The sequence below is a fragment of the Ovis aries genome, chromosome Y (genome assembly GCF_016772045.2).
Source record: "Ovis aries strain OAR_USU_Benz2616 breed Rambouillet chromosome Y, ARS-UI_Ramb_v3.0, whole genome shotgun sequence".
In the NCBI taxonomy this organism is placed as follows: domain Eukaryota; kingdom Metazoa; phylum Chordata; class Mammalia; order Artiodactyla; family Bovidae; genus Ovis; species Ovis aries.
This window is the reverse complement of record NC_082741.1, coordinates 16,635,872-16,648,012: the sequence shown is the minus strand read 5'-3', so window position 1 is coordinate 16,648,012 and position 12,141 is coordinate 16,635,872.

Here is a 12,141-nt window from a genome sequence, read left to right as displayed (position 1 = left end):
AACTCGGCAGTAAGCATTGGCTCAACAATGAAACCCTTCACCAGTACTATTATAATTTTAACTCCTCAAAAGGCTTTATTTAAGATTCCCATGTCTCTCGAGGTTGGGGTCTGTAAACAAGCATAAGCATAATTGTAAAAATTCGGGTAAACCTATTAGGCAAGTTAGAGAGCCATCAGAGGAGTTTGAATTGAAGCACTCCTATTATGCCCAGGGGACTTATCAACTAGAGCCCTTAGTTGATTTTCTTCCGAGAAAGGCGGTCAGGAATAGTTCCCCATTGGTATCAGAGGAGTTGGTGGAAGGAATAAAATAGCAAGACAGACAGACTCTGGTTTCGGGGTAGATGCTTGAGCATGTCTAGGCAGTCCCTCGAGTCCTGATTTGCCTTTGCCTGTCAGGTCTCTTCCACATGACCTTTGTCATGGGTGGGATTTCCCATGCTGGCTCCCAGGAACCCCACACTGTATGGTCTTCACCCTTGGCTCCATACTTACCTAGTGGATTGAGGCCATTTTACTTGCAACTGAACTAAGCAGGGATCATTTATAGCCTACCTCATTCTCTTAAGAATACATGTATGAGGCCATATATTCCTCCGATCTAAACTTCAAGATCTAAACAACTGTCACTTGCTTGAGACAGGAAATGTCAAATAATTTTCAAAGGGTCACCCAAACCCTGCAAATCCATTGTATCCATCACCTCTGCCCAAATTTAAAGCAAAAACAGACAGTTGTGTAAGGGCAGAGGTCAGCTTCTACCAAAGTGTTCTACATTTGGAACCCCTTGGTATCCATCTATATGGGTTGTCTGGAGAAGTCTTTTGACTTTTAGATACACCTTTGGTCCTATTCCTCAGGCCACGTAGACCCTCTGTCATCAGGACTAAACCTCTGCTTACACACCACAGCTTCCATATTTGTTGACAAAGGCAGTTGTCTAACAATAGAGGATGGGCCAGTCACTGGAAAGACTGGTTTCCCCCATGTCTTCTTTACTCTATTTTCAGTCTGAATTCCCATCTGGACCATGGAGGCTCACCATGTCTACTTACTTGTTCCAGCTCCTAAGACCCACAAGAGAGGGAGCCCAAAGCGGGGCACCCTCCACTATTCAAATGGGCACCGGTGACCTAATGTAGATGGTGCAAACCTCTTGTCCTGAAGTTTTATTAGTTCCCCATGTAAACAAAGTTATTCAGCCTCTTTTCTCCACTAAACCTTCCTACTACACTATTTCTTTCCTAATCTCACTTTTACACTTCTAAATAAGTAAGTTTTTCCTCACCTACTCCATCTACCCTTCGAATTACCCTGGATCCACTGGGGAAGGGCCCCGGCACTGCAGTACCTCTTTATATGTTGAAAGGAGAGGACGTTTAAAACAGGCCATGTTAAACAACTCTCCCGCCACCTTATATTGCTGTTACATTCCAAATCCAACTTTTTCTCTATACCTTCAAGAACATGGAGGCCCCACTTCATTCCATGCAATTGCCCTGGCAGCCCTGACACCAACAAAATGGTCTCAGTCTCACAATAGGATATCTTCAGCATCCCTTTAGGCAACCCAGAGTTACTTTTATTTTATAAGGGCTCTATAAACCATATTTCCAGGGAAACCACATAACTGGCTATGCCATAGTTTTTCCACATAAGTACTCAACTTTCATGCACCACCGATTCTGAAATCAACCCTAGTTGCTGAACTCATAATGCTTACAAGAGCTTGTACATTGGCAAGAGGGAAAATTGCCACTCTTTGACAGACTCCAGATATGGAATCTGCCATGATTTAGCACAACTTGGAAATCCCAGGGACTCTTAATATCTACTGCTAATGGGGATAAAGTTGCTGCCCTTTGACACATGATGGAGTCACCTCCTTTTCTAAGATTGCTGTTATTCATTGTTCAGCCTGTACTGAAGAGTTGACTGTTTGGAAAAGCCTCTGATGCTGGGAGGAATTGGGGGCAGGAGGAGAAGGGGACAACAGTGGATGAGATGGCTAGATTACATCACTGACTCGATGGACGTGAGCCTGAGTGAACTCCAGGAGTTGGTGCTGGACAGAGAGGCCTAGTGTGCTGTGATTCATGGGGTCGCAAATTGTCAGCCACGACTGAGCAACTGAACTGAACTGAACTGAAACTTCAAACGTGCTAAACATGAAGAACTGGAAATGTTCTTCCATCAAATTCTCACACCTGTTCTTACCCCTGGCCAATATTCTTGACTATCACCCAAATATCCCACAATCTGAAATAGACAAATGGATACAAAAAGATGTGAGTTACCATGTGAATTAATGGAAGTCAACAGTGAATACTTGTTGGAAGAACTGATCCTGAAGCTGAAGCTCCAGTATTTTGGATATTTGATGCAAAGACCCAACTTACTGGAAAATTCCCTGAGGTAGGGAAAGATTGAGGGTAGGCTGAGAATAGGGTACCAGAGGATAAGATGGTTGAACTTGGGCAAACTTTGGCATCACCTATGCAATAGATATGAACTTGGGCAAACTTTGGAGATGGTGAAAGATAGGGAGACATGGATTGCTGCAACCCATGGGGTGGCAAAAAATTAGACACTACTGAGCGACTGAACAGCAATCATGTGAATTACGCATATGACTAAATGGAAGTTCTGCTAACTCCTTTTCTTTGACTTTTTGCTTTTTACTTATCTCACATCCAAGGGAAAGAATGTAGATATTGGGGATAGTTGAGAAACTGAATGATACCTGGTTTTGGCCTGGAAACCACAAAGTTTCTGATCAAGTCATATCCCAGTTTGCTACTTGTAAAGTACATTAAATTTCCAGAAGAAATAAGTTTACTGCAGGAAATGCCCCCAAGCTCACACTGCCCTTAGCAGAATTGAAAATGGATTATATACATTTTGGCGACAGAGATGGCAACCCGTTCCAGTATTCTTGCCTGGAAAATGGCATGGATGGAGCAGCCTGGTAGGCTGCAGTCCCTGGGTTACAAAGAGTCGGTCACGACTGTGTGACTTCACTTTGATTTTATGCATTTGTCATAGCTTTAGGCTGTTCTACTTAAATATTATTTCTATATTTAATGGATGGACTGAATGCTGTATGACTAGAGTGTCTATGTCATAAGTGTGGTGAAAAATTATCACTTATGAGTGGAATCTAAAAAATAAAAGAAACAAATGCATATAACAAAACAGGAACAGATATACAAATGTAGAGAACAAACTGGTGGTTACTAGTGGGAAAAGAGAAGGAAACAGGGTGATAATAGGGGTATAGTATTCAAAGAAAGAAAACAAGATATCTAGTACAGTGCAAGAAATTATAGCCAATGCTTGTAATAACTTTAAATTGAGTATAATCTATAAAGCTTTTAAATCAGTGTGTTGTACAACTGAAACAGAGATTATGTCATCAAAAAGAGAAATTAGTCACCAAATTTATTCCTCACTTTGCTGTTCCTTAAGGACTGCATCAGAACAAGAATCTGTAACATACAGTAAAGACAAAATTCACACTTGCAAAAACCCTCAGGTATCCATACAACTTCTTCTTCCATACAATTCTCAATCACTATTTTTACTGAAATGTTAAAATAAAGATTTCAAAAGGACTTCTGGGAATATCTGTCAAGAGACTAGACTTAACGAAGATCTTCTATACTTCAAGTAGGAAATATGCAGTGAACCCATTTTGAAATACTGTAGTGTTTGTATACCTAGAGTTTGGATACTGGCCTTTGTAAATTTTCCATCAATGAATTAACTGAACATAAATGGGAACTTAGTGGGTAATTTGGTGGTATAATTTGCTACATGAAAGAGCTGACTATGCACATGAAGCATATCACCCCCAACTAAAAGGACCATGGATTCCACCAAAGGACAAGCTTGCTTTTCATTTGAACTGAAGACTACATGTGAAGGTTGGTAGAAGAAAATATGGTCTTCTCATTAGGAAGGCATTCACTTCTGACAACCTACACACCTATAAAGAAAGCTGAGTGCTGAAAAATTAATGTTTTTGAACTGTGGTATTGGAGAAGACTCTTGAGTACCTTGGACTGCAAAGAAACCCAACAAGTCCATCTGGTGCCCTATTCTCTGCTGACTCATTTGAAAAGACCCTGACATTGGGAAAGATTGAGGGCAGCAAGATAAGTGGATGACAGAGGATGAGATGGTTGGATGGCATCACTGATTCAATGCACATGAGACTGAGTAAACTCCAGGAGTTAGTGAAGGACAGGGAGGCCTGGCTTGCTGTGGTCCATGAAATGCAAAGAGTCGTACATGACTGAGTGACTGAACAGAAATGAAGTTACTAGTTGATCATGAATCCCCTCTCAGTGGCCTATAGAAGGCCACTGACAACAAGAATTGTTTTAACAATTTTCTCTTCATAGAAACACAAGCTCCAGCTCCTATCTGCCTGGTTGATGCTTATGTAAACTCATGAAGAAATTCTGCATTCATATGAACCACAGCACGCCAGACCTTCCTATCCATCACCAACTCCCAGAGTCCACAAAAACCCACGTCCATTGTGTCGGTGATGCCATCCAACCATCTCATCCTCTGTCATCCCCGTCTCCTCCTGCCTTCAATGTTTCCCAGCATCAGGCTCTTTTCAAGAGTCAGCTCCCAACATCAGGTGGCCTAAGTAATGGAGTTTCAGCTTCAACATCAGTTTCTTCAATGAACACCCAGGACTAATCTCCTTTAGCATGGACTGATTGGATCTCCTTGCAGTCTAAGGGACTCTCAGGAGTTTTATTCAACACCACAATTCAAAAGCATCAATTATTCTGCACTCATCTTTCGTTATAGTCCAAATATCACATCCATACATGACTACTGGACAAACAACAGCCTTGGCTAGATGGACCTTTGTTGGCAAAGTAAAATCTCTGCTTTTTAATATGCTGTCTAGGTTGGTTACAAAGAATCAGACAAGACTGAGTGACTGAAGTCAACTGAACTGAATGTCAGTTTAATGACCAGTGCAATAATAAGAGAAGATATAAGAGTCAATTCCCTTCATTCCCGTACTAGAATATATAGAACACTAAAAATCAACCCCAAATTTTTCCTGATAGATGGAAATTTTCCTGACAAATATGTTCCCTCAATATCTTTGCCCTCTGTAGTCATAATTATTATCATCTTAATATTATTCCTCCTTGGAGATTTATGTAATGCATGAGTATTCTTGCTTCCAAATGTGTGTCACTGTTAACTATACCTGAAATGAAGCATTTCTTGTTGTTCATAAAGACAATGGAACTCATTAAAGAAGTCACAACTCAAAATTGGTAGAAGCATTCAATCCAAGAATGAAGAAGTGTCGAATTCACATGCAAATCCATGAAGACACAAGACTTAAAAAAAAAAAAAAGTCAATAAGACCAACAAAATTCATGTATAATGAACAGGAAAGTTCAAAGACTGAAACAACTACAGCAACAGAGCTGTGCATATAGGCACAGGCATGGGTGCAACATCAAAGAAAGAAAGGCATAGACAGATCCACAGCAAGAAAATCAACTCACATCAGAGTGATAGTTCATGGACAAACACGACACAGACACACAATCTTCATTATAAACAGGGGAAGACACGAACAAGTCCAGAGACAAGGAAACAAATGAAGCTCAGAGTGACTGAGACAGAATATTTGGAAATTTCTCAGCAATTTGCTGAGTCTGACATGCATTGATATCCAGGGGAAGAAAACCTTTATACATGTCCAAATTTGCAGTCAAATCTAATAGCACCTACACTTTAGGGCCCAAGTGAAAGTCCTAACGAGGCTAGGATACAAACCATGCCAAATTTCCAGAGAATGACAACCAAGTCAACCATCCACAATTAAGTTTTACTACCTGATCCATGCATACCTCTGCACTCTTCATTCCAGGATTGGCAGAGCTAAACCTACCCTTTGTAGGGAAGCACTGGGCAAGAGATTCTAGGTGCCGGGGAACACCGTCTCAAACTTTTGTCTTTAAATTCTTTGCAAGACCTTATTAAATACTGTATTGTCTCTAAAATGATCTCAGTCTAAGGTCCCCAAAACCATGCTTCAATATGCCATTTCCCTCCCACTGCAGAGTTATTAGAGAATAGTTTGTGTTTTTGCTCTATATTTTTTACCACCCTGAGGGAGCCCCATGAGTTCGTGAAAGTTTACAGATTAAGGAACTGACAAGACATGTTTCCACAGTGTTTCTAGGCTGGTTGTGAGGACAGTACCCAGAGAGCACCAAGCCTTGACTTCTGGAGCTTCAGAAGCTCCTCTGTAAAAGGGGCAGAGGGATGTAGATATTCAAATTCAAATGCTGACACTGAGCAGCAGATCTAATTCAGAGCACCTTGCAGGAAATGCCCATAAACCCATAAGCTTTTACATTTAATCCTTGGTTGTGGAATGAGAACTCCATGTGGGATAGAAATGTAACCCTCAGTCATGCCCATGTTAGAGCCATTGTATCTGTGGTGAGAGGAGAACACTGTGGGACAAATGTCGAACAGCCCTACTCCATGTATGGCAGTCTGTCCTTTACCCAGTCCAGTGACAGATATGTTTCTGTGAAGCAGTTATCTACTTGGCAAGGAAAACTTTAAGGACTAGCCAGTTCCTGGGTAAGCTCCTTATGCTCCTGTGTTTCCTTGGGCCTTAGATCACAGAATAGTGACAAAGCCCTAGAAGAACAGCAATGCCTTTGTTGTTGAAAGGAGTCTGTGTCCAGGCATTCAAGAAGAGAACTCCCTAATGAGAGGATTTATGAGAAAAAAAATATTTATATTTCTGGACTAATAAAGGGTCTTGAGCAGAGTTTAAGCCTTCCTGGAAATAGGGATATTAATCGCTGAGCCAACATGCGACCCAGAGCATAAAGATGGTTAGGCTGGACCTTGTCTATTTAGCATCCCCATCCCCCTCTCTTCTGCCCGTGGAGATTTTATACCTACACTTATTTCCTGGAAAAAAAGAATGGAGCTCAAATGAGCTCAAAAATATATGATGAAATCTGCTTTTGTTTGCTTATCTGTTTCTTGGAAATTTATCTTTGTACCTGGTCACTTTTGCCAAAAGCTAACATCCTCACTGCCTTCCTACCCATCTCTCTCCTTAGGCCACAGTCCCTCCATATACCTTTTCCTCCTATTCTTTAAGATGCTGCCTGGAACCCTAGATCTAGGAAGCTGACTGTCTTAGCAAAAGACCATGCACTCAGATACTCAAGGAGTCTATCTGGTTCATAGTGAATTGAATGTTCATACTTTTTCTTTGTTCTATACTGTTAAACTGTCTGATGACATCCAACAGAGAGGATACTTGGAGTACCACCATCCAACAAAATTCAGTTCCACCATTTTGATTTATATCCGTTGTTTACCAGGTATTTTCCGTGAACTTCCGCATGGAAGTGAACTTACACATGCCCTTGTAAAATTGATAGACCCACTGTTAATGGCCCCTTTTCTTATTTCTCCTTCCTCCCCAACTCCCACCCCACAGGAAGAACTGTGTCCTCTGACACAATCCCAAAGTATGATTTAGCCCATTCTACAGCTGTCCATGGACAGGTAATTCCCACACAGTAAACTGAGAAGCCCACATGGAGATGAAATATTTATCTTGAGTGCCGGCCCAAAAAATACACATGCACACAGTTGATGCCGTTTATTTATCTTTTGGTAATACTCCAGGTTTACTGGAGTCTCCCTCTCTATACATTTGTTACTTTCCTGTGTATGAGAACTATTGATCTTCTTGTGAAGCATCTTCTTAGGTTTTCAATTTTAGGTAAAAATTGATGTTTCTCAAAATCATAAGTTTCTCTAAATCAGAGGATTCCTTTGAAAACAGAAACAGACATAGAAACCTATCCTGTCTGGACAACATTAAAGGCTGTTTTCATTTTTCAAGTCAATTCCAAGGAGAGAGAGTCTGTGATGTCTTAAATTTCCTCTAAGCACATACTTAAAGGCAATGTTCATTGTAGCACAATTTCTAATAGATGAGACATGGAAGCAACCTAGATGCCCATCAGCAGACAAATGGATACAGAGTTTGTGGTACATACACACTATGGTATCTTACTCAGCTATAAAAAGAAATGCATTTGAGTCAGTTCTAATGAGATGGATGGACATAGAGCCTATTATACAGAGAGAAGTAAGTCATAAAGAGAAAGAAATACTGTATACTAATGTATATGTATGGAATTTAGAAAGATGGTACTGATGGTCCTACTAACAGGGCAGTAAATAAGATATAGACATGAAGAACAGACTTTTGGACTTCATGGGAGAAGGCAAGGGTGGGATGATTTGAGAGAATAGCACTGACGCATACACATTATCATATGTAAAACAAGTAACCAGTGTGAATTAAATGCATGAGACAAGGCACCCAAGGTCAGTGCTCTGAGACCACCTAGGTGGGGAAGGAGGTGGGAGCAGGGTTCAAAATTAAGAGGGACACATGTATAGCTATGGTTGATTCATGTTCACCAATATATGGCAAAAAAAAAAAAATCCAATATCGTAAAGTACTTATCTTCCTACTAGAATAAATTGTCATAAAAATACTATCTTACCATATGTTAAATAAATTACCAGTGTAAGTTACATGCATGAAGTGAGGAACCAAAAGTTAGTATCTGTAACAACCTAGGTCTAGAGGGAGGTGGGAGTGGGATTCAGAATGATGAGGTGTGGGGGACATGTATATACCTATGGCTGACTCATGTTGGCAGATGTATGGTAAAAACGTAACCCATGGTGGATTCAAGTCAATGTATGGCAAAACTGATACAATATTATAAAGTAAAATAAATAAATGGAAAAAAGTCACAATTTTATAAAGTAATTATCCTTCAATTAAAATAAATAAATTAATAAAAGACTCTTCTTTGTAATATCTCACAATGGCCAATATTCTCAAAATAATTGTGGTATGTGAAAGAGATTCAAAAAAAAAAAAAAAAAAAACCTAAGTGTGATAATCATAAAGGAAGCAAATGATGGACAGTGGGTTACAATTTTACAGAAAGGAGACTCACAGGCTTTTGTCATGAGCAATAGATGCTATTTGGCATGACATAACTAAATATAAACATAAATTAACATAACTAAATATAAGCAACAGAGTTGGTGAGTCTTAACAGTGTAGCTCTTAAGCATGTCTTAATAGCTACAGAGGACACCTGGATGCTCTTTTGTCATGAGAAATAGCATGCTATTAAGCATGACAAAACTACATATAGATATAACTTAACATAACTAAATATAAGCAACAGAGTTGGAGAATACTAAGAATGCACTAACAACAAAAACCAAAAAAAAAAAAAAAAAGGGCAACATTATCTGCATGCCTTTTCCACATCATATTTCAATAAAATCATTTGCATGCCTTTCAGGAAAAACAAATCTTAACTGTTTACATTCTTTTCTTGTCTCAGAACAGGAAATATCTCATATAATTCATCTGATTCACTTGCTTAAGCCATACATGAAATCTATGTCTGAAAAGAAGCAATCTTTTCCTAAATAAAGCAGTTCTCTTCCATGTGAGTTTTTTTTTCCCCTCCTGATTTCATTTAATGAAAACAAGTCTGATCTTTGTGTATTTTTTAATATAAATTTATTTTTTTAATTGGAGGCTAATTATTTTACAACACTGTATTGGTGTTTTTTTTTGTTTTTCCCACCCTCAAGATTTTACATAATAAAAATGAAGGAAAACAGCTCAACCAAGTCAACATCTGCCCAATAGGGTCTACTCTATTTTAACAAGAAAGCAAGCATAATGGTCGAAGATCATAAGCCCCCAAACTCTCAAAACAGGAACTTTTTCCCTGAAATGTGAATGATGGCTCTCAGACCACTCTGCAGAAGCATCCTGGGTAAGACTGATACTCCAAACACACAGAGTTTCTGCCCCTGGAAGAGCTCTCCAGGAGAGGAGGGAGAAATGGGGGAGGGGGAAAAGGAAGGGGAAGGGGATAAAGGAAAGGAATGGGAAAATGGGAGAAGGAGTAGAAGGAGGGGGAGAATAGGGGAAGCAGACTGGAGAAGGGGGGTAGACAGAGGAGGAGAAGGAGGGAGGGAAAGAACAGAGGGGAGGGGGAGAAGGCAGAGGCATTTAAGAAGAGACTGAAGATACGATTGTTGGCCTTGGAATGACAGTTCAGAGATGTGCAGCTGAGACAGTTTTAAATCTGAGTGACTTTGGAAACAGGCTGCTTCATCTACCTTGATATTTCCTCCTTCAAACCTCTTTCTCACTACAATTTTCCACACTTACTATTTCATGGTGATGCCCTCATGTCACTTTGTATTCCACAGAGTCTTAATTTCTTCACAAGTGAAATAAATGACCAAAAATCCTCGAAACACTATGTCAGTGCCCAGGCTCTGGTCTCCTCACCTGTCCTCCACCCACTTATCTCTCAAGCCTTCCTCCTCACATAGTACTATAAAGAATTTGTCCACAGATCCTTAATGATGATCTGCCAGGAAAAGGAGCAAGGTCAATACAGGTCTGACCGGACTCCAAACCTTTCCATGGGCCACCAAGAACTCAAACATCAATCATCAATATTGCAGAGGCCCAGTGGAACCACACCTCAGCAATCCTGTTAAATCCTGCAAGTTGTGGTCAGAGAAGTAATTGAAGATGTTAATGGTCCTGTTGTGGTACCTGTGGCTATATGCCTCCTGTAGAAATATCTGGTACCATTGAACTGAAGTGAAATAAGATGCTCGGTAAATCTGCAGGAAAAGGAGTATGGAAGAGGAGCCTAAACACATTTCAAGTTAAACTTACCCCTTTCTGCCCCTATTCTGCAAGTGAGATATTTTTTAACAATCACTTCCCCCTGGAAATACCTGCTATTCCAAAAGAAAGTGATCTTCCAGCAATCAATGGGATATCAGAGTTCTTCTACCTGCCAAGACAGAGTGGAGCAGGGGGAAATGAAACCTCTTTACAGGAGAGCTGTCTTTTCCTGTTTTCAAGTGTAAATTATTCCCCTTCCCCTTCCCAGTCACCTCCTTTCACAATATCAATGTCCCCAGCCTTACCTTCAAGTTGGTCATATAGACAAGCATGTCTGCATCTTGGTGACTCATTATGCCTGACATTTGGTGGTGGTTCACAGACTGCTTTAAGTCAACGAGGCTCTAGATGCTTGAGGTGAAGAGGCTGCAAGAACAAAGCTGTCCTAAAGAGTGTCCTGGCATTGCCTGACTTCAAGTTGTTATTAGTAACTAGACACATTGCATCAATGCAGACTGTATGATAAGCTCCAAGCCTGTGCATATTAATGCACTAACACAAGGGTTTTCTCTTTCTAACAGTTAGGCCCTAAGCTTTATCTCAGCCTCCTAAAAAATAGCTTATTTCTGGAAAACAAAAACTCTTAGCTACAACTAGCATGAGCACTTAGAAATCCCAAACTCATCCCCAAATTCATTCAGTGTTTTGGAGAAGACTTTGTTTAGCTGACAACCATTTTCTCTGAAGAGTTCCTGGTGCTAATGAAAATTCTGATTTGGATCCTGCAAGTAAATCCCAAGCATTAATTTGTGTTAAAGAGAATAACAAGGACATCACTCATAATATCAGGAAGAGATTTTCAGGACTGTAGCCAATACCCATTATCCAACAAATGGACTCTGTAACAGAACTTCCAGATCTGTTAAAACTGCTTTTGTAATAGCCCGGATGGATCTGAATCCTGTGAATAAGAAAGTCCAAAGTGCCTACCCTCCACTGAAACAAAGATATGTCAGAGGTGGACCCTCCATCTACAACACAAAAGTGGCATCATTTGGGGAATCCATGGCTTCTGGGCCAAAATAATTTCCCTTCTGTGGTGCTTGCTTGTGAAATTGGCTTTATCTCAGTTCATTTCTGATGATGCCACTTCTGTGTTCTAGATGGAAGGTCCCCCTCTGACAGATCTGTTTTTCAGTGAAGGATAGGGCCTTTATACTTTCTTATTCACAGAATTCAGATCCACTTCCAGTCACTCAGGAAACTGGGCCTTTGATGTTCCTGGCCCTGTTTGTCCAGCTTCTCTTCTTGCTCCTCTTAGGACATCTGCTCCTGCTCCTCAAACAC